The sequence below is a fragment of the Lycium barbarum genome, chromosome 8 (assembly GCF_019175385.1).
Source record: "Lycium barbarum isolate Lr01 chromosome 8, ASM1917538v2, whole genome shotgun sequence".
Lineage (NCBI taxonomy): Eukaryota > Viridiplantae > Streptophyta > Magnoliopsida > Solanales > Solanaceae > Lycium > Lycium barbarum.
Window position 1 is genome coordinate 35,312,126 of NC_083344.1, and position 7,429 is coordinate 35,319,554.

Here is a 7,429-nt window from a genome sequence, read left to right on the forward strand (position 1 = left end):
TAATCCCACCACAAAATCCATGTTAATTTCTTCCCATTTCCACGTAGGAATTTCCATTGCTTGCAATAACCCTCCTGGCTTTTGATGATCGGCCTTCACTTGCTGGCAATTCGGACACTGTGCTACAAATTCTGCTATGTCTCGCTTCATGCCATCCCACCAATATACCAATTTGAGATCGTGGTACATCTTGGTTGCACCTGGATGAATAGAATACTGGGAATAATGTGCTTCCTCTAAAATCCGTTGGCGCAAGTTTGCCACATTCGGTACACATAGCTGGCCTCGATATCTAAGAACCCCTTCTATGGAAACTTCGAATGGAAACTCTTCCTTTTCCTGAGAAAGATCTCGATAGTGGCTTAACTGAGGATCTTCATATTGCCGTTCCTTCACTTCTAGATTCAATGATGAAACTGTGGGGTCATTGACGCTAATACCTGCATCTCCTAAATCAATGGGCCGTACGCCGAGACTTGCTAACCGATGGACTTCACGAACAATTTCTCGCTTTTTCGAAGGAACTCCCCATAAACTACCCATCGATCGGCGGCTAAGTGCATCTGCTACTACATTCGCCTTCCCCGGATGATATAGAATGTTCACATCATAATCCTTCAGTGATTCCAACCATCTCCTTTGCCGCAGGTTCAACTCCTTCTGTTTGAAAATATATTGAAGGCTTTTGTGATCTGTATAGACGTCCACGTGCACACCATATAAGTAGTGTCTCCATCTTTTCAATGCATGAATGACCACAGCTAGCTCAAGATCATGAGTGGGATAATTCTGTTCATGTTTTCGCAACTGTCTCGAAGCATAAGCAATAACTTTTCCATTCTGCATCAACACACATCCTAATCCCACACCGGAGGCGTCAGAATATACTACATAGCCATCTGATCCTTCTGGAAGTGTTAGCACTGACCCTGAGGTCAACCTGTTTTTCAACTCTTGGAAGCTACGCTCACAGGCATCACTCCACTGGAATTTAGCTGACTTCTGGGTTAACTTTGTCAATGGGGCTGAAATAGATGAGAAGCCCTCTATGAATCTTCGATAATAACCTGCCAAACCCAGAAAACTACGAACTTTTGTAGGCGTCGTAGGCCTTGGCCAAGTCTTCACAGCTTCTATTTTCTGAGTGTCAACTCGAACACCATCATCCGAAATAACATGATCCAGGAATGCAACAGAATTAAGCCAAAACTCGCACTTCGAAAACTTTGCATACAGTTCTCGATCTCGAAGAACGCCAAGAACAATTCTTAGATGATCTGCATGTTCTGATTCTGTGCGAGAGTACACCAAAATATCGTCGATGAACACTATCACAAAAAGGTCTAAGAACGGCCTGAACACATTATTCATTAAATTCATGAACACTGCCGGGGCATTCGTCAATCCGAACGACATTACTTGAAACTCGTAGTGACCATATCTTGTCCTAAAGGCAGTCTTGGGAATATCTGCTTCCCTAATTCTCACCTGATGATAACCCGATCTCAAATCTATCTTGGAAAACCATTTAGCACCTTGCAACTGATCGAACAAGTCGTCAATTCTAGGAAGGGGATATTTGTTCTTCACCGTCACTTTGTTCAACTGCCTGTAGTCGATGCACATTCGTAGCGATCCGTCTTTTTTCCTTACGAACAAGACTGGTGCTCCCCATGGCGAGGAACTAGGCCTTATAAACCCCTTCTCAAGTAAATCCTTTAGCTGTGCTTTTAGCTCTTTCAGTTCTGCTGGAGCCATCCGATACGGAGGGATAGAAATAGGCTCGGTGTCTGGTAGTACATAAATAGCAAAGTCGATCTCCGTTTCTGGAGGAAGGCCTGGTAACTAGTCGGGAAACACATCTGGGAATTCATTCACTACCGGGACAGACTGGAAAGTTGGCACATCTGCTTCCGTGTCATGAACCCGAACTAGATGACAAATATAACCCTTGGCTATTATCTTTCTCGCCTTAAGGTAGGAAATAAACCTACCCTTTGGGGAAACTGTATTACCCTTCCACTCGAGTATGGGCTCTCCCGGAAATTGGAATCGAACTACCTTTGTCCGGCAACAAACATTAGCATAGCACGATGCCAACCAGTCCATACCCATAATTACGTCAAAATCTATCATCTCAAGTTCAATCAAATCCGTTGTCGTCTGGCGATCACATATAATGACTACACAGTCCTTATATACTTGCCTCGCTATTACATGATCACCAACCGGAGTGAATACCTCGAAAGGTTTAATCGACTCGGGTCTCACCCCAACACAATCAGCGATATACGGAGTAATATATGAGAAGGTAGAACCTGGATCAATCAGAGCATATACATCACGGGAAAATATAGTCAAGGTACCTGTGACAACATCTGGGGAAGACTCAAGATCCTGTCGCCCAGCTAAAGCATACACACGGGGCTGAACAACACCTGAAGTAGATGCTCCCCCTCTACCTCTGCCCCTACCTGCTGTAGTTTGAGGAGTCTGTGCTGTCGGGCGTGCTGAAGAAGAACCCGCTGCTGAACCTGTAGGCTTAGTCCCAGCTCTATCTCTCGCTGAGGGGCAATCTCTCATCATGTGACCAACTTGCCCGCAAGCATAACAAGCATCCGAACCCTGACGACACTGTCCGGAATGTAGTTTGCCACACTGGCTACACCGCGGTACTGGAGGTCTCCTCTGGCTAAAGTCTCCCCTAGACTGCGAATCTGAGGCCCTCGAACTCTGCCCCTGGCCTGACTGAGTAGAACGATCAACCCTCCTATCTGAGAATCTAGGAGGTGCACTAGTCACTGACTGACCTGAGTGCCTAGAATATGTCTGTCTCGGTCCCCCTTGGTACTCACTGCTCTCCCTCATAGATCTAGCCCTCTTACCTTGTCTTTTGTCACCCTCACGATCACTTCTCTGCTGTCGTTGTCGTTCCTCGAGCTTCTGAGCATGGGCCTGTATCCGGGAACTATCCATCCCGTCTTGCAAAGAGGCTGTCAGACAATCTCTGAACAAGTGTGGTCCTAAACCACTCACAAATCTATAGACTCGGTCTCCCATGTCAGCCACCATAGTCGGAGCATACCGGGCCAATGAGTTGAATTGCATACTATACTCTCGGGCACTCATGCTTCCTTGTTTCAAATTCAAGAACCTGTCCGCTCGAGCTCGGCGGACTTCAGATGGCAAGTAGTGACGAATCAAAGGCATCTACAAACTCTTGCCACATGGGAGGTGGTGCATTCTCCCCTCTTGTTGTCACCCAATTCTTATACCATAGTACCGCCACGTCGCGAAGTCTATATGAGGCCAACTCTACAGATTCTGTCTCAGAAGCATGCATAAGTGGTAACGTCCTCAGCATTTCATCGATAAAACCTTGTGGGTCCTCATCCGGCTTCGACCCAAAAAATTCAGGAGGATTTAGAGTAAGGAAATCACGGGCTCTTGTACTAGCTGAATGATCACTTGGGCCCGCATTCTGTTGTTGTGCCTGAGCGGTAACCAACTGCGTCAATAAATGTATAGCCTCGGACACTTGTTGACCCGAAGCACCCGGTGGAGGAATCGGAGCTGAGGCTCCTCCCTGCTCTTCTACATTGGGTACGACCTCACTTTGCGATTCACTTTCCTCTACCCCCGCCGGAGGCTCCCTTTCTGCCCGCTTCTTCATCGTAGCTTTGCCCTTCTGGGCAGCTGTAGCTTTTCCCTTCGGCGGCATTTTTTTGAAATCATAACGCACTTTTAGGGATGATATAATCCTAGACATGGCTCTATCGCACGATTCATGAGAAGAAGGATGGTCATTTTCCTAAATGCCCTGTAGCCTCTTGTTTATTAGCATGGCGCGTAACACACCATAAACAAGACTCTACTAGACACGGGTCGTAGACACTTCCTAGGGCGAACTGCTCTGATACCACTTCTGTCATGACCCAGCTAGGGGCCACGACGGGTACCCGGAGCTAGTGACCGAGCACCGCTCACTCTACTGCTTATCTAGCTCATTTAATACTCTTTTATCAACTTTACATACCAATTGTAGGAAAATCATATTTAATCAAAATATAAACACTTTATATACATTTGCCCCTTGGCCATCAAAATAATATACATACATATGAAAACATTTTGTGAGACCATCTAACCCACACTGCGTATCTACGAGCCTCTACTAACATAATGAATACATGGATGGAACAAGACTCCGTCAAGCCCAAAATATGCATATATGAATGTACATCAAAAGAATAGTCATAAGCACCTCCGAACAATGGAGTGCTATCTATCAGCTGACAGCTACTGAGGACCTGGGCCAAGCTCTCCTCCCTGTCTACCTGTGGGCATGAACACAGCGTCCGAAGAAAGGACGTCAGTACGAATATTGTACCGAGTATGAGAGGCATACATAATGAAAGGAAACATCAGTAATATGGGAATAACATAAACATGGGACATATGGATCTGACTGATAATCATAAATGAAGTAATGCAAGCTATCTTACTCATACTCATCATCATAACATGTATGCATCATATGCAAGCTGCCCGTCCATGTGGGAACGGTGTGATAATCAATAATATTAGCCCGCGTCCAGGCCTCCCGCGTCCGGGGTACCATCTCATGCCGCCCACTAGTGGTGTCTGCCCACGCCCGTAGGTCCTGGTGTATCCGTATCGCCGCCCGCCGAAGTGGTGTCTGCCAGGCCAACTAGGCCCGGTGTGAAATGCTCATGACATTGTCAATATAAATGCTCATAGTAATATGCTTATCATAAAATACTTACCTTATCATAATACGTATATAAGACTCATGATCAACTTTACTCTATCGAGGTGACGTAAGGTCGTGATCCCCCGATTACATTACGAAACCATCATGGACATTTCGCCCTACCTTGAAAGGACTAGTACATAAGGTGAGTGTAGGCAAGGAGTAACATCATCATCCTTCTAGTGTCATCATAACGTATAACTCACCTCATATAGACATTCATAAGTATAAGCTTTTAACTTCTTAGAATGCAAGAACTTATGAAAGGAATAGGAATTCTAGTTAAAGGATTCATGCCATTAGAAAGAAGGACTAGCCTCACATACCTTGGTCGTTTAGCAAAGATATCGCTCACTTGTTCTCAGTCGATATCACTTCGTTACCTTCATAAGAGAATTCGTATCACCATTAGTAAACTAACTATAAGAACGCGTCGCTAATTCTAGGAGAAGTCGGACAACGCTTCCTCCGCTCATACTATTTTTCTCGCGTTCTATATCAACTCCCAATATTCATAATATTATTCGCAATATCATGATCGACAATCGTCATTTACGTACATTTGGAAAAATCCAACATTTTCCTTTATTTCTACTTCTAGCTCATCCTTGCGTTTTCATGCATTTAATGCTTGTTTCACGATAAGAACATCATTTATAACGTATTTGTATTCACAACACTTCAATATTCATAGTTCAATTCCACTATCATTCATTCTGTTATGTCCCGTATTTTCATACATTGGGACGTTTTAAAATAAACGCGACAAGTTAAAGACAAGACTATCTTAAGGTACGAAGTAGAGATTTTAACTTCCGGTTTCGTTTCGAGTCACAATTTATCTACAATTTTCGTTTGGCATTGAAGTATTAATGGAAATTTGGGATTAAACTAACCATAATTGGATTAATAAGTGGGATTGGAAAGACAAAAATCTGCCCACTATTTTAGGCCATGTTTGGCCGTGCACTATAGTGCCTTGGTCAAGGAATCTTGACCCAATTTAGTGTGATCCACATGTCCAAGGCATGGAGGGGACATATAGACAAGAAACTCTGTTCACTCCACATTTTCACAACTCATTTCAACATTCCAAAGTGTAGAACACTTAGAGAGAGAGAGGGAAGCTCTCGGCTAAGAGCTAGCCGAGAGTGAGGTTCAAAAATTGCTCAACAATTCCAGGTTTCTCCACCAATTTTACTCCTCATCTAGTGTATAAGAAGGTGTAGTAGTTTTTGAAAAGAAACAAGAAAGTGTAGCACCTAAATAGAGTTGAAGTTTCGGCCAAGGTGAAGAACAAGATTGAAAGGTAAGAATGCTTATTGTTCTTGTGTTGCATGATAATTTGAATGTATAGTTCATGCATGTTGGTGTTGGATTGTTGTTGTGGTTGAAGTAGAGAGTGAGCCGTGAGTGTGGTGTAGTCATGATTTATTTCATTTTGCATGTATTGTTGATGAATTGAATAGGTATCAACATAGGTAAATGAACAAAGATTGTAGAAGTTTGGTTGTGATGTTGCATGTTGGATATTGGACTGTTTTCTTGAAATTAAAATGAGCCGTGTGCCCTTGATTCTAATGAAGTCATGCTTAATCTTCTTGTGCATGGATTGGAAGTGAATTGAATGTGTTGTAGTATGGATAAATGGATGGAAATCATGAAGTTGTTGAAGTGGTGTTGTAGCCGTGTGAGTGGACTGTTTTGGGGGGATTTAGGGACTGTTTTGTGTCACATTTGGATTGTTGTTGTTATGAAAATTGTGGTGTATTGTATGCATGTTGAATATGTGAATTGAGGTGTTAAAGAAATGAATTATGTTGAAGTGTATAGGCAGTCCAAAACCGTGGACTGTTTTGGTACTAGAAGTTAATTTGTGTGTGTTGAATGTTGATTCTTGTTGCAAACGTTTAGTGAAAGTAAAGTGCAATGATTCAAGTTAAAACTGAAATGAATTGTGGACTGTTGTAATAATTAAGATGATGCTAAAACATTTCCTAGAACCATGAAAGTAATGTCATTAAACGTGTTGTTGTTGTTGCAAGTTAAAACTGGAAAATTGCTAAGCGAGAATGAAAACGTTATGTGTGTTGTTTAGCCGTGTGTATGGGGCAGTTTTGAATGATGTATGGACTGCCCAAGTTCCCTAAGTAGTGTTTAAACAAGTTTGGATTGATACATGAAAGAACGATTGGCAATGTTAGCTTTGAGCGTTAGTTGGTTTGAATGCGAACGAAACGTCGTTGAAATGTTAGAAAGGGATTGTGAGCGTCAAAATACGTATTGAATTCCCTTGTAGACTAATTGTAGCTCTTCATATCTTGATATAGGATAAGTGTTTTTGGGCAGCAAGTACAAGTTAGAATACAACTAAACGCTAAAGGTATGTAAAGCCTATTCCTTCTTTCTTTTGGCATGTCCTAGACGTAAGTATTAAACGATATGAACCTTGGGGTAAATTCTATTCTCTAGTTCCATGCATGACTTATGATTCTATATTTCATTAAGGCTATTTTCGTGTGCCTGCAATATGAGTGACTAATGAATAATGCATGAAAGTTCCTATTCTTAAAGAATTGCACAACTAGAGACATACTTGACTTTCAAAAGCTACACCATGTTAAAGTGATATACGTACATGAAATCTGAAACGTT